We start from the raw sequence: 23,593 nt of genomic DNA, 5'->3' as shown, positions 1-23,593 counted from the left end.
CCCTGGCAGCTGGGACCCATGATCTCAGCCAGCTGTTGGGAATTTCTCTGGTTAGCTGCGCTGCAAGACGGGACTGCCTCCCTCAAATTCTTATATTCAAACTGGCCAATTAGGGGCCAGCTAGTGGACAGAGCTTCACTGCCAGACAGTGAGTTGGCTGCTCCTGCTCTGGTCTGCCAGTGATGCATAAAAGCCAACACACATTATTTCCTATGCAGTGCAAAAAGGATGAGATGGCTTGCAACCAGCACACCATCATGAAGTTGCAGCGTTAGCCATATGAGGGCATTCATGAGTTGGGCATGTCCTGAAGGGATAAGACAAAGGGACCGCTGGCCATTAGGTCCAGTCGTGGCCGACTCTGGGGTTGCGGCGCTCATCTCGCTTTATTGGCCGAGGGAGCCGGCATTTGTCCGCAGACAGCATGACTAAGCTGCTTCTGGCAAACCAGAGCAGCGCACGGAAACGCCGTTTACCTTCCCGCTGGAGCGGTACCTATTTATCTACTTGCACCTTGACGTGCTTTCGAACTGCTAGGTTGGCAGGAGCTGGGATCGAGCAACGGGAGCTCACCCCATCGCGGGGATTCTAACCACCAACCTTCTGATCGGCAAGCCCTAGGCTCTGAGGTTTAACCCACAGCGCCACCCGCATCCCTGAAGGGATATGATGCAACAATTTCCCAAAGCTTAAACAAGTCTGTTTGGATAGGAAACCACCGGGGAGCCTTGTTCATGCCACCTTCAGCTTCATCATGGAAGAAAGATTGGATGCAAGTGTAATAATTGTAATGTGAAAGCAGAGGATGGCGTAGTAAGGAAAGAGAGTGAATGGCTACAGTAAAGGCAATCCTAGCCATGTCATCAGAACTCCTTACACACCACCTCTTTGTGCAAGAAAACAAATCATGAGTATGAACTCCAGAAAGAGAGCCAAAACTCATAGTCCAAACAGATCACACAATTGATGACTACCTTATATCATCAAAGCCTCATGTCTGTCAGGGTTCTTGTACTTTTCACAGAGAGAAATATGAACAGCTGGAGGGAGCATTTCCTATTAAATGAGAGACATTGGTGGAAGGGGACAATTCCTCTGCTGTAACTTTGCTTGTTGTACAGCTGCGAAGCACATGGAAGCTGATGAGACAGCAACTCTATAGGGAACAAACTGGTAGAGTAACACTTCAGCATGGGACTACATTGTCCATCAGAAGTTATGTGACCTCGCCCATGGGATCTTCAGTCCTAATGACTATATTTTGCATGTTACACTTGCAACCGTAAAAGCTATTAATACAGTTCATAAATGGTGATGAAAACATCTCCTGCTTTATAGCAGGGCCATAACTATTATTACAGTAGCAGCTTGGAAGAGTTGGAATTATATGGGCAGGTAATCTCCCTTCCCTCTATTTCCCTACTCCCTAGAAATTAATGAAAAGAAAAATCAGTGCAAAGCTTTCTATGTCACCAAACGTCTTTGGAAAATTTCACAACATCTCACAATCCTTGTTGCATTCTGTTTGTCCAAAAATGGGAGCGAACTGAACAACAGCATTGTTTGATGATAGTGGGATCTTTGCAAATTATAAAAGGACCTGATTAGTGCAGATAAATATTTAACTGAGTCTTTGTTTTCAGATGGGTCTAAACAAGAGTTAACACAAATGCTTGATAACAAAAACTGTTCTCTTTCTGCCTGATTTCTTTGTTGTTTGAATGCGTGAGATTATATAGTTGTAAATACCAAGGAAGAAATCTTGAAATTATTTGCTTTAGGGTTATGTGGACTAAAATTGTGTGGGTTTTTGTTAAATGATTAATTGGCATTAATTGGCAATACTATATAAAATCTTGTGCTTGTAATTGCCCTATAATGCCTCTTATGACGGTAGCCCCTGAATAGCTGTTGATAATTTAGAAAACCTTTTAATGTGGAATCCTAAAATGTGACCTTCATCCATGCTTGCTCCTTATCTAATGAGAGGCCATTAGAGCTATCAGGGTTTTTTAAAAAAAATAAAAATGCTGTTTGTTAAAACAGCAGGAAGGGTTCATATTTTAAAAGAAAAGGGGCTTATTATTTTGCACTTTACTGTGCTCTGTGCTGCAATATGCTGGAGAACTGAATTTTGGCAATCACTTGTAGCCGAGTAAGATTGTCTTCCATGAACACTGTCTTAACAGTGAGTCTATAAGTGACTGTGGAGACCAATTCTGGATCCGCAGTGGGGACATAGGTTTCTGGGCGGGAGTGGATCATGGTGAGGGTTTGCCAAATGTGCCTTCCTCTTAGCTCATATCTCCTTTTTGCCCTGAGTTCATGCTTCTTCCAAGTCCATGAAACCTTTTGGTAAAGGTTGTTCTCCAGTTGGAGTGCTTGCAGGCCAGTGTTTCCCACTCATCAGTGCTTATACTACATTTTAAAGGTTTTCCTTGACAGCATCTTTAAATCTCTTCTGTTGTCTACCATTATTTCGCTTTCCATTCTTGAGTTGGGAATAGAGTAAATGCTTTGGAAGACGATAATCAGGCACCCGAACAACATGACCAGTCCCATGAAGTTGATGTTGGAAGAATCATTGCTTTGACACTGGTGACCTTTGCTCCTTCCAGTACACTGGCATTAGTTCGCCTGTCTTCCCAAGTGATGTGAATAAGTTACTGCCTTTCTCTTTATGCATAATTTGTAATGTACGATGTGAATGTAATTCACAACCTCAGTCACTAGGTGGCATAACATACTTAGTGGTCTAGTACAGTATGGGGATGAAGCTTCAGTTTTAGCAATTTACATCCAGATTGTATGCTCCTGTATGTAGGGTAAAGATGAGCTGGTATTAAGAAATGATTTCCCATTCCAGATGCTGGAAGGAAGTGTTTTGCACTGATGAGCAATACAGTGCTGCATCCTGGCCCATGTGGCAGGACATCCACAGTTCCCAGTGGAAGAACCACATATACTACCCATGCATTTATTTACCATATTTTTCGCTCCATAAAACACACTTTTTTCCTCCTAAAAAGTAAGGGGAAATGTCTGTGCATCTTATGGAGTGAATGCATGGTGCCTGGAGCCGAATTGCCCAGGGGCAAAAAGCAGATCATGCTCTTTTTTTTAGAAAGAGGGAAGAGGGTGTTGAAACAAAGCTGCTAAGCAGCTGATCAGCAAGCGATCGGGAGGGGAGCTAAGGGACTCTAGCGATAAAGGAGGCTGCCTGGGAGGGGGGAGGTAAAGACAGTGAACTTGCAAGGAGAGGAGACAGGAAGATTAAAGCAATGAGGAGAGAAATTAGAAGAAAAGGAGGAGCAAAAAACTGCTCCAGCTAAGGAAAAGACACTAAGGCAAATGGGGGACCCCTGATCATTAGGTCCAGTCATGACCGACTCTGGGGTTGCGGCACTCATCTCGCTTTATTGGCCGAGGGAGCCGGCGTACAGCTTCCGGGTCATGTGGCCAGCATGACTAAGCTGCTTCTGGTGAACCAGAGCAGCGCACGGACACGCTGTTTACCTTCCCGCCAGAGCGGTACCTATTTATCTGCTTGCACTTTGATGTGCTTTCAAACTGCTAGGTTGGCAGGAGCAGGGACCGAGCAACGGGAGCTCACCCCGTCGCGGGGATTCGAACCGCCAACCTTCTGATCGGCAAGTCCTAGGCTCTGTGGTTTAACCCCCAGCGCCACCCATATCATCCTAGTTATAACTGAATTGTGACTATGTGCCCCTTTTACATTTATTTTACCACTAACTCCACTGAGTACACTGAGTACACTGAGAGCCAGTGTGGTGTAGTGGTTAAGAGCGGTAGATTTGTAATCTGGGGAACCGGGTTCATGTCTCCGCTCCTCCACATGCAGCTTCTTGGGCTAGTCACGCTTCTCTGAAGTCTCTCAGCCCCACTCACCTCACAGAGTGTTTGTCGTGGGTGAGGAAGGGAAAGGAGAATGTTAGCCGCTTTGAGACTCCTTCGGGAAGTGATAAAGCGGGATATCAAATCCAAACTCCTCCACCTCCTCCTCCTCCTCTTCTTCTTCCTCCTCCTCCTCCTCCTCCTCCTCCACAACTGGTGTATAAATACCTACCAGCTAAGGTGCTGGAAAACACTTTATACTGTATTTGCTGTAATACTGTGTACCTAGAAGTAGTGATTGCTTAGGTACATTCAATGAAATGAACAGCGCCATAACCAAACTCTCCATAACAAACACAGCACTGTTTGTCTAAATTGAGAAGAAGTACATTTATTAAGGTGGTGACATAATGTGGTGATGCATATATGAGAGCAAATCCTAAGGAAAGCTATGGGATCCAATAGCAGTTGTCATCACAGAAGTGAATGCCTTTTCAAAAACTTGCTTCCAAGGGGGAAGGAGACACACTGTATGCTACGACATTACATTTTCCTCCAGGGCCTCTCATGAGGCAGGCATTTGAATTGGTATTTGTCTTTCAACCTTTTCTGTTTGAACTGTGGACATCCAAAGCCAAATACAAAGGTTATAGGCCTTCCTCCTGCTTTGCATTGTCTCAACGGACTGGCCTTGATACCTGTTTGCTCATCAGCTCCCACCACTGTTCCTGCTACTACTACTTCCAAAAGAAACAAGCGTACCATGTGATTCAGCTGTGATTCCTGCATTGCATGGGGTTGGACTAGATTACCCTTGATGGTTTTCCTTTCAGCTCTGCAGTGCTGTGATTCTATATCACCATGTTCTCTAAATACAACAGCCATTTCTGGGCCAATGAAGTTCTTGTTGCACCCATGTAAGAAGTTCCTTAGAGCTTTTTAAGAATTTGTGGATGCAGTTGGTGCAATAGGTAAAGTAGGAAATAGCCATTTGACATTCAAATGATTGCCCCTGCCTGACTGGCTATTGATGTGTTTCTTTGTTCTTATGAATAAATGCAGGGTGTTGTTGTTTTTTTACGAAAGATGCATTATTGCCAATACAGACTGTTAAAATATCTAAGCTCTCCTCCTGGAGCACGAACTTTCTCATGCTGAAAGATTCCAGGCGGAGGAGGATGAGAAATGTCCTTATGGCATCATGGCAGTGATGCACAGCATTTGAATAACAATCATACCGTCTTCAGATAAAATAAAAGATAGCTGATTCTGTTGTGATGCAGGAGATGGGCTAGCTAAAACATCTACAACTGTCCAGTAGGAGAAACAATAATCAGATCTGTATTCATGCCTTCATGTGCCCATTATCTATCTATCTATCTGTCTGTCTGTCTGTCTATCTATATCTATCTATCTATCATCTATCTATCTATCTATCTATCTATCTATCTATCTATCTATCTATCTATCATCTATCTATCTATCATCTATCTATCTATCTATCTATCTATCTATCTATCTATCTATCTATCTATCTATCCAGCTATCCAGCTATCCAGCTATCCACTCCCACCTTTCTTCCATCATGGGACCCAAGGTGATATACATTGGATTCCCAAGAGATCCCCTATCCAGATACAAACTGGAACAAACCTGCTCAGCTTCAGCATGGCCCTGGTCTCCTGCTGTGGGACCCATGGATTCTGTGATTCTCTCTTGTTGAAGGAATTGTAGTGGTGAGAGGAAAAGCATACTCTCTGGTTTGAATTCCCTCTGACCTTGCTCTGAGAGTTTTGTATGTCTACTCATCAAAATCTTTGGAGACTTTTATAAAGGAAATAAATATGCTGAAAGAAACTGTGTGACTATTGGAGGTGCAGAAAATAGCACAGTGGTCTGAGAAACACAGAGAACTAATTTTGCATTAACAGAAGGCTGCCAGGCTTTGAACTCCTGATTAATTCAGTTCACATTGATCTTGAGAACATTCAAATCCGAACCTCGTGGAGCATGAAAAGGAAATGTTTTATATGCTATTCCATTTTCTTGCTGCAAAGCCTTATGACAGACATTTGGTGGAGCAGAGTTGTATGTTCAGGTGACATTTCTCTGTACTGGAAAAATACGAGAGGCTTATAATGTAATAGACTTTCAAATGAATTTCAAAGCTTTTTTTCTGCCCTTATCATCGAGTTCCTTTGTGTATCTGTTTGCATGCAGATGAGGACTACAACCAAACACACAAATAATTGCACTTATACAAGTGATTTTGAATCAGACCCAATTGATAGGTTACTGGCAGTGCTATCAGTCTGTACATGATGGAGGAGAAGGCAGCCATCTTTTCCCTCTGCCACACACAACAGAGCCACGGCTGCCACATTGACACCCAATTCGCAATGGTAGCCCTGCATACTTGTCCATTGGCATGGATGTCTTGACTTTCATGTCCTGCGAAATGAACAGTAGAAGAGACAGATGCCTGCCACACGTTCAGTGTGTGGAAATCCTATCCAGTGTTAGTGTTGTGACCAACAGGCCTAGTTATGGCATGCCGTAGAAGAAACAATCCTTTCAGTGTTTGCTCCCAAACAAGCAAAACATCTCCCCAATTCTGAATATATACAAATATTATTTTCTGTTGTGGGCAGCCTTGTTCTCAGTTTAAAGAGAGAAACAGCTGAGTATTTGGTGGGGAGATGGAACACTGGGCACTTTTGCTGTTGCAGAGTAATTTCAATGTGCATCTCCTGTCACTTGGCTCAGTGACAGCTCTTATATGTTCCTTAAACTCTCTTGAAGAGGAAGCTCCTTTCAGAAAGGTGTGAGTCACTCTCCTTACAAACACATCTACAAGATCTCGGTTCTAAGGGACAGCGATTTGATTCTTTCCTCCATTATCCAAAAACAACGTTGCTCAGCCTATACTAATGGGGCAATGGCATGCTTGTGTTTCTCAATGAGATTCCATTCCTTTGTCTTAGTGGCAGACATGTAAGGAGTTAGAAACTATGAAATAGCCTTCACCAGGCACTTCTCAGCTAATGCACCCAACAAGCACTGTCACATACTGTGATGGTTCTAGGGGTTGCTTGTGCGTAAATCGGCGCCACCCTTGGTTGGTTGCCTTAGTGAACCCTTTCTGTCTGGACAGCCACGCGCCCATGGCTGTCTCAGTCGCTGGCAGAATCCGTTAGTGGGTGTTTCTTGAACTTCTTCCAGCATAAAAGCTCTTTGACGCCTAGTCTCCACCTACTTTCCCTGCGCGGAAGCCTTCTGCGCAGGGAGGGTGTGGGCATCGGAGGACCCGTGCTTTCCCCACTGGTCCCCGGCAAGGAGTCCTGGAGCCACCTCGCCGATTCCCCCATCTGCCCCCCTTCTCCACTGGTGCTACGCTGATTTCCTTCCCCAGAAGACGTGCTGCTTCTCTCCCTCCCGGGACGCTCTCCAGCATCCCTCTGGAGCCCTCCCTCTCCCTCTGGCTCCGATGGCAGTTCCCTGACACATACAAAGCCTTCTCAGCAGTAATTGCTGGCTTTGCAGTCAAGACTGTTGACTGAGTAAAAATAGAATTACAGGGCAGGGAGGGGGCCTCCCTGGTGGAAATATGTGTTGTTTCATTTCTAAGCCCTTTGGAGAAATAGCACCCAAAGATGCAATTCTGCTAGTCGTCCATCGGAACAAAATGAGTTCTTGGACAAGCCCTGCATTGTACCAGATATAATAAGGGTCCAGAGAAGCAGCCTGATAAGAAGGAGAAAAGAGCCTTTGTCCCCCTAACCCAAAATTTAATTCATCCAAACTCTGCCCCATGACTTTGTCTGGACTGGACCAAGACATTTTCCTACCCGAGGTGAAGATAGGTAATGGAAAGCTGGCTTAGAGGATAGTAGTGTGAAGACTGCTGCTGCCCCCCCAGGCATCTGCTGCCTGAGTCAGCTGCCTCACGCTGACTAAAGGTAGGGCTGGCGTCTACTTGATCACCTGTCGTTTCCGTTTTTTGTTTTTTTAAAAAAGGTAAAGGGTCCCCTGACGATTAGGTCCAGTCGTGACCGACTCTGGGGTTGCGACACTCATCTCGGTTTATTGGCCGAGGGAGCCGGTGTACCATGGCCAGGTCATGTGGCCAGCATGACTAAACCGCTTCTGGCGAACCAGAGCAGCACACGGAAATGCCGTTTACCTTCCTGCCGGAGCGGTACCTATTTATCTACTTGCACTTTGACGTGCTTTTGAACTGCTAGGTTGGCAGGAGCAGGGACCGAGCAACTGGAGCTCACCCCGTCGCGGGGATTCGAACCACCGACCTTCTAATCGGCAAGTCCTAGGCTCTGTGGTTTAACCCACAGCGCCACCCACGTCCCATCCTCCCTAGTATCTAGTTAATGCCTGGACTGCAAACCTTTCCCTGAGCTCTGCAGGCCAGTTTAATCAGGTAAAAAACAAAATTCTGGGGAAGCAGATTCCTGACTCATTGCTCAATACAATTATTATTATCATAGAATTTTAACATGTACACTGTGAACAGTATCAGTCAGTATTCAGCAGCACTGACCTTTAATGACTATAATGGATTTTTTTGTCCTGCCGGGAAAACCCGCTGTTTCCCGCTGAATTGGAACAAATGTCCGTTGGGTTTTCTGCAGATTGTCATTTGTTCCAATTCAGTAGTAAAGAACGGATTTCTCCAGGGAAGTGTCAGAACAAAAGACCCAGCAAGAACCCTTTGGACCAGTGCCTGGCAAGCATAGACCTGTGCCTACAAATCACAGCACGAATTGGAAGTCTGAATGAACCCATCCTAGTCACTCCTAGACATTTTCTCCATGATCCACCCCATTAATTTAAAGCACCTTTATGCCATGGCTTCCCACAGAAAGCTACAATGCTCAGTACCTTTAACAAACTCCCAATGTTCTTTGGGGGGAGCCACACAATTTAAATGTGCTTTAAAATGAAAATAAAATCTAAGCAAAAGGCACAGGTGAAGCAAAGGTGTTACACGTCTCCTTCCACCCTTCAGACGTTCCAGTTGTACAGAACATGTAGAGGGTTGCACTGTTGTCAATTTAAGCCCCCCTGACTTAGCTTTTTCTGCCCATGATGTAAACAGATCATTGAAACACCAGTGTACCATGGAATACTTGACAGGAGTTGCTGTCTCCTGACTTATATTCAGCATTTCACATAAAGATGCTTGTGGTTCCATAAATGGCAATGTTACCAAAAGACAAATGATCACAACTGGGAATAAGCATTCAGGCAGGGCTGAGCTCACTTCAGACCTGGGCTTTTGAGGTGTATAGTACTCTGGAAGAGATCCCAGGGGCAACAGATAGATGAGCAGCACTCGCTGTGAACATCCATCTCTGCCAGCTAAGGTTTCTCAACTAAGGCCTCCCAGATTGATCTGGGGAAGACAGAAATAGCAGCTAATGAGTTTTTGCACTTTTTAATTATTATTTTTTAAAGCAAAAGCTAATTAAGATGCTGAAGGGTTGTTTTAACACACACCTTCTGCAAGTGAATGCCAGGAATTATTTTATGGCAATTTGCAGGACTTGCCTACCATTCTTTTCTAATGAGGGGGAAAAAGTTGCTTGGCATTTTGTGGACCTACAATCTAATTAGGGAGAGTAGCAGTTAGTTTCTGATCTTTGCCGTGCCTCTGAAAATTGCAACAGTACCCTGAGAAAGCATAAGTTTTCATGGGGAATTTCTTTCAAAGGCAGCTAATGTCTTCTTCTTCTTCTTCTTCTTCTTCTTCTTCTTCTTCTTCTTCTTCTTCGGTGATCACTCATAGCTGATTAAGATTGTCTTCCATGAACATGGTTTTAACAGTGAGTCCGTAAGTGACTGTGTGAGGCTAGTTCTGGATGCACACGTCCTTCCACAGTGGGGACATAGGTTTCCAGGTGGGAGTTGATCACAGGGAGGGTTTGCCAAGCGTGCCTTCCTCTTAGCATGTTTCTTCCTTTCGTCCTGAGTTTGAGCTAATGTATGGAACCCTTGTATGGAGAATCATGAGCGTACACCAATATTTCACGGCATGCACCCAATAATGGATGTGACTTCCCAGCATGTGTGCAAAACATGCAAATATATTTACAATTTCAACTAGCGCTGATGAGAACTTTAAAGTTATTCTGATGCTTATCGGAAGACTCACAGACGCACTAGCCAAGTTGCTACCAGCAAGGACACTTTTTGCTCTGGCAAGACCATGGAATCGGGAACCATTCCAGTGTTCCTTCCATGCCTAGACATGCACAGGGTCTTACCCTGATGCCATATGGACTCAAAAACCAAAGGTATCTTAAGTATATTTAGGATTAGTGTGTGCATACAAATCTGCTGCTTGTTCTAGACTTTGAAAAAGCATGGGTGAGGGGATCAGAAGTAAATGGAATGGGGTCAGATCAGGCAGAGGGTTGACCTACTGAATCTTAAAGGGGCCCTGTGATTGGGATCTGTTGGCATGCAAAACATTGCTTCTTTGCTATTTGTGGCAAGCTGCCCACCCACCGCCAGCATGTTCATTAAGGGCCTAGAGTCAGCTGTGGCCACCTGCAACAAGACAGCTAGTTATTTTTGCTTGGGGCTATTTTGGTGTTTGTTTTGCTAGAGACTGAATATCACCACCAAATAGGAAAAGCAAACCCATCGTACTGTGTTAGATGGACGAGGGCAGTATCTCTCCAACAGGTCTGCAGCTGTGATCAAAACAGCAACCCTCTGCAGGGTCAGCCCAAGACATCTGGCTGCCTGAGGCATAAAGTGCTATGAAACGAACTTTATGAAATAAATAAACAAAGCGGCCAATGCCCCAGTCCCCCAGTCATGGTACACAGCTCCCAAAGCTGGTCAAGTTATTTTGGCACCTGAGGCAAATAAATAATAATAATAAACTCCCAAGCCCCTCTTCCCCCTCCTAATAATATTATCACCTAATAAAGTAATATTAGTTTGTTGCCCTTTCACAACACTCAGAATTAACTGCCTGAGGCAGCCACTGATCTCAGTCTGCCTAATGGTGGGGCCGGCCCTCAATGCTTGTTTGTGTGTGTATCTGTTGAAAGAATTAAGCACATGTTTAGCAGTGGTTGCCTTTTTCTAAAGGCAGGCTTTAGGACTGAGTTCAGTGTCTTGGTGTTTGAATGTATTTTCTGCAGTGAGTGAGGGCAAAAGGAAATGGGGAGAGCAGTAAATGTCTTTAACTCTTTCCCTCAACATTCTGCATGTTTTCTTTGGGTACCAAGTACTAAATTCAACTTCCATCACAGATTCATTGAGTTGTAGAGTTAGAAGGGATCCCAAGGGCCATCTAGTCTGACCCCCTGCAATGCAGGAAACACAACTGGAGAATCCCTATCAGACGGCCATTGAATTGCTGTTTAAAAACCTTCAACGGGGAAGAGTCCACCGGGCACCAGATCCTTCTTGCCTTCATTTACCTGTGGAGACTAATTTGGTACTTCTGAGTGCAAGCAGTCACTTGTGAATTCTGTCGCAGCATTGAGTATTCAGTATGAGCAGAAGCAAGTCATTTCCCTCTAAGGTACATAGGAAACTATCTTATCAGCCTTCTCTTTATTATTTATTAGATGCATAAAAGTATTATTTATTTTTTAATGAATGCTTCTGTTCAGTTTTACAGAAGTATCAAAATGATGCTAAATACAACAGTAAAGATTTATTTTTTAAAAAATAGAGCTTCCCCCCCACCCACTGAGGAAGAAACCATATACCTTGCAAGCCGAACGGAATCCGTTCCGGAAGTCCGTTTGACTTCTAAAACGTTTGGAAACTAAGGCACGGCTTCTGATTGGCTACAGGAAGCTCCTGCAGCCAATCAGAAGCTGCGGAAGCTGTGCCGGACATTCAGCTTCCAAAAGAATGTGCACAAACTGGAACACTTCTGGGTTTGCGGCGTTTGGGAGCCAAAATGTTTGACTCGCAAGTCGTTCATTAACCAAGTTACGACTGTATTTCACAAAGTACATTGCACCACAGTTGTCTATGTGTAGATGGAGGGTGCCAATTTGAAGGACTGTTAGACAGGAAAAGTAATAAAAAGATACCCAATTTCCATAAAATTGTTGGAGTCTTAGGTTCCATTTAGAGCTTTCCCATATTTTGAAAGTTTCTCTGTTAACACTACTGTCCATACTCTTTGTCTCCACAAGGAGAGTTGCAAGTTCATGAATTGTTTTCAGTTTTGCACCACCAGTTTTCAGGCTGTCACAAGTAGAAATATTACTGGCTCCTCAGATTGTACCTCCTTTTGTTCTCTGTGGAAAACAGTCAGTAAAGCTAAGTGTGGTGAACCATGGATGCTACAGTTTGTAATGAGACTTGTTTCATTGAATACTTCTGTCCAAATCTCATAAAAAATATAATGGTGGTGTAAAACGGCGGTGTTCTGTCCATCTAGGGCAATAGCTCTCCAGGGTCTGAAGCGAAGACCTTGATATTTGATCCTTAAACAAAAAACCAAAAACCACCCACAACTACTGGAGCCAAAAAGACCCAGGCATCTTAATATGGATGGAACTGGGATTCTGAAAAATGGGGTGGAAGGAGGGCAGAAGTTGCTCCTCAGTCTCCTGCTGGCTGGAGTTGTGGTCCAAATCTTTGGAAGGCACCATATTGACCATTACTCCAGATACAATGTTGTTGTTCTTTGTGTAGTTGAACCTCTGCCTTATAAACCCACCACTTATGATCACATGAAACTGCCCAATACTGAGGTGTTCCATTGGTCCAACTAGCCCAGCATTGTCTCCAAGCTCTCAGGAGAAGAAAAGGTATTTCCCAGTCCTGGCACACGTGAGAGGTTTTAGCTGGATCTGAACTGATGAATGCAAATATAAACAAGCTCTCTCCTAGCTGTCTCGTATTTCTTTGCCGCTTCTCTGTCTGTTATCTTTGCATTGGGCAACTGAGGAAATGTGCTTCTTTCTACAAAGACATCCCCTCCAGCAGCCCAGAGAGAACGTACACTGGAGATTCCCACGCATAAACACACACTCACTCAGTTAGAAATAATGGAAGCCTTCAGGCTTAACACTGCAGTTTAGGCTTCTGCCCATTATTCGCACATGCCAGAAACGACTAATTTCATGCCCAAGTGAGCCTCTAATCATTAACAGCCGTTACTTGAGGGAGTTTTATCATCGTGCAGTTTCTGGTGGACGATTCCCCTCCCCCCCCCCAACTGCATTCACTGCCAGCAGACTTTTACTCAAGATTCAGGAGGTCTTGACATCCTCTGCTTACAAGCATGTCATAAAAAACAATTTAAGTAAAAAATATCGAATGCCACCTCTGAAACAGCTGGAACTTCTTGTATAATAAAATGCCCCAGGGTGTGGATTCCATCAGTTAACTAGCAACTGCACTACTGACTGCAGTATGGGGAATAAAGTATGCTTTTACGCAGCAAGAAAATAGTAATTAGGCTATAGGTATAGTATAGATTTGTTTTACACTTAATAAGCTGCCTTGGGTGTGGAAAGACAGGATGAAATGCTTAAAACAAATAACTATGCAGGAGTTTATTTCCTGTAGGTTCAGGGTAGGCGAAAGGAAGTACTGCTGGAGAAAGAGGAGAGATTGAGTGTGTGGCCTTAATCTGGCAACACTCAATACTGAGAGAATTAAGGCTGTTATCCTATGCATGTTTTTCCTGGGAGTAAATCCCACTGAACTCACTGGGAGTTGCTTCTGAGTAGAGATGCACAGGATTGCCTTGTAAGAGTACAGAAGCCCCCAACTGATTTCTCACCAGTGGGTTGTCTGGGATATTTGAATTGCTCTCATTTGCCAATGCGGCAGACCATTTGCACACAGTGTTTTTGCAGGTCAAGTGTATAACTTATGACTGGTGTTCATTATGTAATTTTTAATGAGCTGCCCTTTTAATGAACAGGCAAAAAAAAAAAAAAAGCCAGTTGTATTGGATCCAGCTTTTTGTTGCCAAGAGCATTAACACATTAACAGTAGTGTTGAGGAAGCCAAGAAACATAATTTGTATAAGCAAGTAGGTGGGGTTGATGAAAACTTGGAACCAAGTGGCTGAAATAAAATGATTCATTTCTATCCGTTGTCTTGTCTGGAGAATTGATGGTAAAGGGAGGAAATGTCGAAGGGATACTTTTGCAGGACACCAACAAGCAAGTGTAAGGAAGAGCCCTTTTCTGTGCTTTGCAGTAAATATCCCACAAAGTACAAATTTCAAGGGGTCTGCATGGTCCCATAGGTCCGTATGGAAACAGCCTCCTGAATCATTTGCCAGTCATCTGCTCTACCAAGCTCCTTCTCTTGTCTCCTTTACGTGTTACCTGTTCTTAGTATGAACTAGTGAGACTTGCCGTAAAATGTCATAGTGTGAAATGTCATAGTGTGGCAAGCCAGCCACAATCTCTGATAGCTTCCTTGATTTCATCCCCGCCTCCCTCTTTTCCGCCTCTCCCTACTAACAGATACTCAGTATTCTGTGGCAACTAAATCTGTATGTGAAAACATATCCTTTACCACTATCTAAAAATCTCAGATTCAGTGGAAGAGAAGATCAGCCGAGAGATCCAGGGGGAAGGTTGTGCAGAGCCTGCTACAAAGCAGGGGCTGTTTCATACACTACATAGCAAAAAATCCAGAATCTGCACTGCACTGCATAGTACAGGGACTTGCAGTCGATCCTAGCTCCATTTAAAATAATAAAAAAATGAACAAGTAAGTCTTCAAATAACATTTTGCCATCACCACAGGGAACAGTCTCTCTCTCTCTCTCTCTCTCTCTCTCTCTCTCTCTCTCTCTCTCTCTGTCTCTCTCCCCCTCTCTCTTTCATTTCTATTTCAGTCTGGGACGAGAACAGCAGTTCTTGGTGGGATTTCCTATCAAATCATATGCATTTGTTCACCAGACTGAACTTTTGGAGCAGAACAAAGACAAGGGGAGCTCATGCCATTGGCAGGCAGGCTGCCCTAATTTTGCACCAAAATAAGAGGCACCGCAATGTACTGAAACACGTTTATTTTATTTCTGTGAAGTAAAGAGAAAGTTATTCTGCTCGGCATGAAAACTTGCTTTTTGAAAATAAAACAGAGGCCTGAACGAAATGCTAGGTGGAATACATTCTGTGGAATATCAGGTATATCAAAGCGATGGAAAAAGAAGTCGATAGTACCGGCATGAAAATCAACTCTTACACAGCTTGAAATCAATTCAATACACAATACTTTGATTTAGTGTTATTTCATTAGTAACTTAGTTTGCAGCAGTATAAATATATTACCAGCCCTCTTTCAAAAATTTTAACACCAATTTTCTGGCCACCTCACTCAGTGATTTTTCAGATATGAAAGCTATCAATACAATAAAAAGCTATTTCTGGATCAATCCAACCCTTTGGTATTCCAATTTTTGTTCAAATGATCTTTGGTTACGTTTAGTAACACTGTAAACAATGGGCCCAGTTCACAACCAGTTTTCACCACTGTAACTTCAGTGGAGTGATGATTGCACCCCCTGGCCCTGATCCAAGGCACCTGGAGTGAAGAAGGACACTCCATGCCCTTTACTTTGATTATCCTTTAGACCCAAAATAGATGGATAGTCCATTCCCTCCTTCTGCCTCCCCATTCTGTGATGGGCGCCATGCAGTGGAATAACACTCAACATTTATCTTGTCATTAGGTACAGTCTTTGCCCCTCCCCTCAAATTGTACTTTTCACTCTGGTGGTAAGGAAGTTCATTTTAGAGAAACCTGTTTGTGTTTACACGTTTTTCAAACTTGATCAGGATAAATGTGTTATAAAGGTAAGAAATACAGTAGGATCCAAAGATGCATGAAAACCTGTTCCGAGATTCCAAAGGGACAATCAAGCATATTTCTTCTCCAAGAGCTGCTTTGCTGAGTGTTATATTGCTTTAGAAGCATCCCTAAGCTCTTAACAGTACAGTGGGACCTTGGATTACAGACGCTTCAGGTTATGTGTTTTCGGGTTGCGCACCGCACCAAACCCAGAAGTACCGGAATGGGTTACTTCCGGGTTTTGGCACTCACACATGCGCAGAAGCGCTAAATCGCGCTTTGCACATGCACAGAAGCGCCAACTCGTGACCCGCGTGTGCGCAGACGCAGCGCTGCAGGTTGCGAACGTGCCTCCCGCACGAGACACGTTCGCAGCCCGAGGTTCCACTGTACTTTGCTGTTCAAGGAAAAAGTTGCCAAAATTTTCACTGAACATGAACCAAAGCAGCTGTTCGGATCCCCGAGAATTATTATTCATAAAGAAAAATGCCTCACATATTCAAGAGTGCCTTACCAAATGAAATATTTCTGTTTGGAATTATCTATTTTGCAATATAAATGGAATGGAATAATTTTTGCAGATCTATAGTAGACCTATTTCTACTACATTTATTCCTGATAATATTATGCACAGTTGCATATGTCAGGCAAAATAGTTACCACTTGCTGTGTGGCAATGTCTATGACAACAACTAAGGATATTGCTTATTCTTCTTATCTCTTATATCAGACAAAGTGGTTTTGCGCCAATGTATCTGATATACAGGTTTTATCCAAACAGATCACACCTTCTTGCAGATTACCCTTTTGATTTTGCAAACACTAATTCCTGTACAGCCCTACTGGATTATGCAAGTGTCTCCAGGATCCGATAAGGCCTCTAGTCCCATTTATACAAAATCAACAATGTTACAGACACATAGATCACGGAGTCATGTATTGCTGTGAACCAAGCCCATTGCTGGTAGGAAGCCCATTTCCTACCATGTTTTGTTTCTTTAAAATGTCTTGGTGCAACCATGTCTTGTAATGGATTAAGTTGACATTGAACTTTGTATGTTATAAAATACCACATGTTCCTTGATTGTACTTTATGGGGACAACAGAACCATGAAAAGAACCATGCAATAAATAGAGCATAATTACAAAAAAGGGGTACAAAACATTCAGTATTCTAATATTAAAGCATTTACAGTGCATAGGCATTCATAAAAGTTATATCATAACAAAACTAATGTTATATAAGCATGCAGCAATTGCCCTGTGTTTTGATTCCCCCCCCCAGTCACAGCACATTGATTGCTCAAATAAAAAAGAGGTAATTAAAAATACTTTGCAGTGGCAAATTTCATTTATCGTGTGCACTAGAAAACAGATCTATGCAACAGGTCTAAGCAATGCAAATGACTCCTGCTTGGAGACTCTGTAAGGCTTGCCTCAAGTAAATAAAATATTCACTGTGTTTTTCTTAGGCTTATAGTTCAGACATAAAAAGAACTAGAATTTAAGGACTAAAAGCAAATTGCAAAATAATGCATGCTTTTTCATAACTCCCTCTTGTGAATTTCCATCAGCCTCTCTAGGTGTTCTCGGTGTTGTGGTTGTTGCAAATCCAGGTTAAAAGGAACCTGGGAATGCTTGATACTGCAGGTAGCCAGCAGCATGTCCACAACTCTTAAACCCTGATTCTAGCTACATGTCCAAACTACACATTATAGTCTTAGAAAACAACACAGTAGTCTTATCACATCAAGTTACTGCATAAGCTAGCCATGCAGTTTTCAAAGAGAGCTTAAGCATCTCTGCTCTTTGATGTCAGAAGAATACATAAAGTAACAGACATACATTTTGTGGTGCTATACAAAACACTACTTCCCCCTGTAAATTCTATGCATGATTTTCAAATAGTAATTTAGGGGTGGGGGGAACAGCATCCCCCAACCTCTTTGTCTTATTTGTTTGTATTGGAGTTGTTGTGGCAAATCACAAGTTTCCTGGGTTATTAAAAAAACACCACCCACCCACACCATACTTTCCTAGTTTAGCAAAGAAGATTTTCCAACCCATCAAAAGGATGATGGTGTCAGAATCCATCACTGATTGGATGTCTTTATAGACAGTCTAACTTCACATGAATCTCACTGTAATTTGATGGGGAAAATAGAGTAGCCAGGTAAACCTGCTCTTTGATTCCTATGATATTTGTTGTGTCTTAATGATGAAGTAAGAAAATGGGTAACAGAGCTATTCTAAGTGGGGTTATAGCGAGGAGAGGAACAGCAGGTTCATCGCCACATCTCAAACCTTGCCAGCTGTTCTGTTTCAGATTTGTTTGTTACTGTCAGTGAGGAATTTCAATCTTCCTGGGCACAGGCAGCAGTCCTATGCAATATTGTACCCTATCCCCAAACCATCAACATTGGGAGATAGGATTGCCTTCTCTGCTTGCCAAGATAACACATATATTAAGCTTCTAAATTGTGGTAGCTGTGACAGTACTTAAACAAGCAAAAACAATTCCAGATATATCTGAAACCTCACAAACAGACATTACCTTTCCCCCCCTTCCAATCAATGCATGAGTTTGCATGTGTTTTTTGCCTGAAAGAGCACAAGTATTAAGGTTGGTCAATATAACAGAAGAGAAAATGAGCAGGAGGGGAAAACACTCTTTGTTCTTTCTTTTTTAAGCTCCCAGGTGTTGAAAAATTGTGATTTAGGTTTCAGAGGGAATGGTTGGTCTTGTTTCTATGAAATAGCAAGAATTAGAAATTGCTTATTAAAGATTGTGAGAAAATTCAGAAAAGTGGCAATTATAAAATATGACATGTACATTAAAGTTTGTTGAATGGAACAGATGAAAAAATTCATCCTTCTATGAAGTTGTTTAGATTAAAATTCCATTAAATGCCTGCCCTTTAAGAAATTGTTCTCCCATATATTTGCAATGAAGGAATTAATCTCATATGCCTGGTTTCATGCAGCCAGCCTTATATTAATTCAAGGAGGTACCAAATGAGTTCCAGTCCACTTAAAATAAGGCATTGACAGGAAAGTATTTGGGCTCTAATTTACTCGACTGATCCCAAAAATTCCTGTAGAAGAAATATAATAAAGAAAGCAATTCTGACTGGAGGTTCCTCATAATGCACTTGGATGTTCCTGTATATAGTCTCTGAACTTTGAAATTTGAGATGTTTCCAATGGAATCTCTTACTGAAATTTATTTTTAATTTCATTTCAGATATTTTTATACTGCTTAATACTTAACACAGTCTTTAAGTGACTTTTTTGCAGATTTATAGACTGCTTTGCAGTGAAAGTACAGAAGCAGTGTATGTACGGTAATACATGTTAATTCCCTTAATACATCCTGACTTCAAAAGTCAATGGGAAGCTTTATGGATGTTCGCTATATATTGGCCAGGAAGTTCTTAGTTACTTCCAAGGAGTAACAGAATATGATGTTGCCAAGTTAACTCAGAAGACGGGGTTCCGTGAGACTCCATTGTTTTACAGCAAATGCTACAATAGTACCCCAGAAAGCAAACTCTACCTAAAACCCATTAGCTGCAATAGAAAGAATTGCTCTGTCATTCTACCTAAAACTGATTCTTAAAAACAAACAATCTGCAATGTCCATGTTATACTTGATACAGACTACCTGTTAATTGAGCTTGCATCCTGATTTGATTTTTACAGTTTGTGTGGCTCTTAAACGATGTCTGTTGTTTATTGACCAACCTAAATTTGCCAGTATATGGATGAATTCATTCTACAAAATAGTGACCATCTAGAAGTAGTTGTAGCCCAAAGGTAGGAGACAGGAGAAGGAGAAATTGAATTTCACATGGAACAGAAGCAAATATGTTTCTAACAATGCGCAACTATATTGACAAGGCACCTGTTTCTGAGCAACCAGAAGATCCCCTATCTAAATCAGCTGGGTGTGGGAGCTCAAGTGTCTAGCTTGCTTACACTTCATAAGGCTCAAATCTGCCATTGATTCCTATGTTAATGCATAGGCTAGATCCTTCTCCATCCACAGAGGTATATTATAAGATAAAGGCGCATAAATATGGAAGCCAAAAAGAATCAACTGCTGAACTCAGCAATAGGCACGTATTTGTAATCCATACTAAAGAAGCAGGCATGCATGGCTCCAGCAAGGGAAAGAGACATTTGAGAGGCAGGCTAAGCGACACCACAGATTGCCTTCTTAGAAAAGAAGATGCTGTTCATGCTATGCAAAAACCCTGTGAAATTATTCCTGGACCTAGCCTTAAGACTTCCTCCATCCTCCATTAACAAAGATGTAAAAATTGGGCAGACAGGCTAATTGTCTGTCTGGTCTTGGGTCACTGTAGACATGACCAAGGTCTACAGTCAGGATGGTCTGGTCTCATGTTTTCATTGGCAATAAAGGACAAGATGGAATCACCGGGACATGTGGTTTCACTTGCAGCAGAACTGTCAATATTTTGGTGCGTAGTGGCATCATACAAAGCTGCCACGTTGCATATGTTTGGGTGACAGCACAGTAGGATGGTTTGGGGAGTTCAGATGACTTCTTAGTACCAAGTTCATTTCCAGGACAATCCAAAGTATTGGTTTTGAACTTTATAGCCCTTTGCAGCTTAGGACTACAATATTTGATGCAGTATTTGTTTCCATATGTATCTTCCTGAAGCTTAAGACCTTCTACAGCTGGTCCTGCCATCTGAGATAATGCAGGTGGCTACCACTGAGGGTGACTTTTCAGGGTAGTGCCTCGGTTATGAAATGCTCTCCCAAGAGAAACTCACCAACGTCATTGTTTTGGGACCAAGCAATCCCCCCCATTTTTAATCCTTTATGAGCTTTTCTATTGTTTATGCTGCTTCAGCTTTAAAGAGGCGTATTAGTTATTGCTTTACACATATTTATAAATATTTTGCTTAAAGTGCATTTTCTACGGAATTTTATTGTAAACCACCCTGAGAATTTTATTAGATGCTCATAATAAAATAAATAACACTGTCAGAAGAATATCACGAATGATCGAGTAATTGGTGATTCAGTGAGATTCTGCCTTCACAGCCATGGATTTATCAGTTTGAATAAGGTGGATGCCTTCTAATATAAGAAGCTGCACTCAGAATTCTTGGTCTTATTTATTATCTTATTAATATTTATAAATGACATTTTCTGCCCAAAGGCAGCCAAAGCAATATCCCCAGAAAGCGTCAAGACATGTGATCAGATCACTTAATGAAGGGAAGCATTTTGGTGCAGTTTGAATATCTGGTACATTATCTAATGGAAGCACCGAAAACAATAAATAAGGAAGAAAGAAGCGGTGGGAATGGGCTTTTCTCTCATTTTCTGAAGAGATTTACATTATTCTCTGAAGTATCATGAAATTCCTTTACTTCTTTACTTCTCCTATAAATCATTCTCAATTATATATTTTGGACAATATGCTAAAATCAAATTTTGGAGTAACTGGAACTAAGGACCAATCTGATATCTGCAGAACTCTAAAGACTATTGTGAACTAGATCTTGGAAAGGAAAAAGTTATCAAAGTTCTACTGAAACAGATAAACAAGAGTGGCAAAATGAATTTGCAGACTCAACACATCCACAAATTTAGAAAGGAATTACTGTGCTCTGTTTGGTTGAAGACAGAAGTAGTGAGAACAGCAGTCCTTGTGCAACCTGAAATCTACTAGGTTTTGTACCTAATTAGGACTAACCTAATTCAGTGTAAGCAACACCTCCCATGTTATCTTACAAACTTGCAAAGTCTGTAAAGAACGACAGACTTTTGCATTCCAACATCATGCCCAGTTTTTCCTCTACTTATTTAACATACAGCCCGAATGAGCGTTCTGGAGCACTAAAAGACAGTATTTTGCATTATGCACAGTATTTTGTGAAATTTAGTTGGTCCAGATAAAGGTATTGTCCACCTGTGGCATGTGGATTTTTCTAATGGATGAACATGGCCACTTAATGATTTTTGTAATTATATCTAGCTGCATATTAGCTCTGCTGAGGATTTAAGGCGTCACAGCAGATGAACTAAACATTAATCAGCATGATGCTATGGAACAAAATATAAGCACAGTTTTTGGGTTGCAATGCCAAAAGTATCGGATTCAAGACAAAGGAATTAATAGTCTCCTTCTACTTGTTTGGCACATGTAAGATACTGCTTGGAGAAACACCTTCTCCATATTAGGCTCCATATTAGAAGACAGATGCTTTAAAAAGTGGAAATAATCCAAAGGAAAGCAGTGGGAATGATTAAAGTTTTAGGAAAGAAGAGAAGCCAACAAAATTATTGATCTGTTCAGTGCTTCAGAACTGTCAGATCGAGTTGTAAAAGTACAATAATCTTTGAAGATAAATGCAGTCGTACATCAATACTATTGCATGCTTAGAAACCATAATTATAAGCTTTGCAGTGCAATCCTGTACATTTCTACTCAATAGAAAGTACCACTCAATTAAATGGTGCTTACTTGCAGGTAAGTTTGCATAAGGTTGCAGTCTTAATGCAAAATTATGTGTTATCTATTCCCATTTTTTTATTCATTCTCAATACAACCCAAAATAGTTGTATTATAAATACACCAATCATGGCAGGAAGCAGCTGTTCCCAAGAGTGGACAAGTGTTTTGATTAATGATAGCAGGAAACAAGAAATTGTTAGATCTATATCAAAATACAGCTGCCTACCAGAACAAATGCCTGCTGTTTTAGCCAGTCAGTGGAAAACAGTAAGGGAGGTCTCATTGGGTAAGTTATTTCTCATCTGGGCACGCTCACCAATAAGGCCTTACCAATTATGTCTCAGCAACAGATGGGAATGGAAAATACCTCTCCAGTCAAGGAGCAGGCATGCTTAAATGCAAGGAAACAGTCCCTCAGGAACCCTGTATCCAAGCCATTTAGAGCTTTAAAGGTCATCACCAACACTTTGAATTGTGCCTGGAAATGAATCAGCAGTTAGTGTGGCTGCATCGGTACAGGTGTTATCATCATCCCATGGCAAGCACCCACTAACATCCTTGTTGCAGCGTTCTGGGCCCCAAGTGATATTTCTGATGACTCTCTAAAGGTAGTCCCCATGCACAGCACATTGCAGCTATTCAGCTTGCATTACTGCAGATTATATGGGGAAGACATTGGAGCTAGAGGCACACAAACCCTGACATAAAGCTATTTATATTGGCACCATACATTGATCTCCAAGCATGTTAAAAATGGAGTCACATTTTGGCTGCTGCGATCCTGCCCCCCCCAGCTTTTTTTTCAGGGCTGTGGTCTCATGCGAGTCACAAGACTCACGTTACAACTGCAGCCCCGGAAGTTGGCGTTCTGGTTTTCCATTGCGACATGTTGGAAGGCATGCATTTCTAGCAAGCAACAGTTATAGCTTATATTAATTTAAGAATAAAGCGGATTTCTTTTGGAAATCAGTATTGCAATATGACAGAACACACCAGAATTCCCAGCAGCAATTAGAAGGCTTTTGTGGGAGTGCATTGATGGGATTCTGCTTGCAAGATCATTAATGCAAAACCCCACCAGTAGTCTCAAGTCATATCACGCAGCCTTTTATATACTAGAAAACGGTGAGCAGGATTGTGATTGTGACTTTTCATCTAAGGTCATCTGAAATTACTGATGGTTTGTTGACTGTCTTTGAAATCAAATATATTTTCATTTCCCTATTCTTTTTTACTGCCAAGGATGCTCTGTGGTTTGGACAACATGCTGTATCAACAAAACCTTTTACAGATAGGTAGCCGTGTTGGTCTGCCATAGTCAAAACAAAACAAAACAAAAATTTCCTTCCAGTAGCACCTTAAAGACCAACTAAGTTAGTTCTTGGTATGAGCTTTCGTGTGCATGCACACTTCTTCAGAATC

General features: G+C 42.0%; 1 protein-coding gene across 4 annotated transcripts in view; it reads right to left on the bottom strand.

Annotated features, from left to right (window-relative positions):
* Positions 1–14,875: 14,875 nt before the first annotated feature.
* PLD5 (phospholipase D family member 5) overlaps positions 14,876–23,593 on the bottom strand; it is a 95,330-nt gene continuing 86,612 nt past the window's right edge. For all 4 annotated transcript variants that reach the window (XM_077925744.1, XM_077925747.1, XM_077925745.1 and 1 more), the window contains exon 11: positions 14,876–23,453. The gene's annotated coding sequence lies outside the window, so the exon portion shown is untranslated. The remainder of the gene's footprint in view (positions 23,454–23,593) is intronic.

Source organism: Podarcis muralis, chromosome 3 (assembly GCF_964188315.1).
Source record: "Podarcis muralis chromosome 3, rPodMur119.hap1.1, whole genome shotgun sequence".
NCBI lineage: Eukaryota > Metazoa > Chordata > Lepidosauria > Squamata > Lacertidae > Podarcis > Podarcis muralis.
The sequence above is the reverse complement of the archived record's forward strand: the minus strand, read 5'-3'. Positions and strand labels throughout refer to the sequence as shown.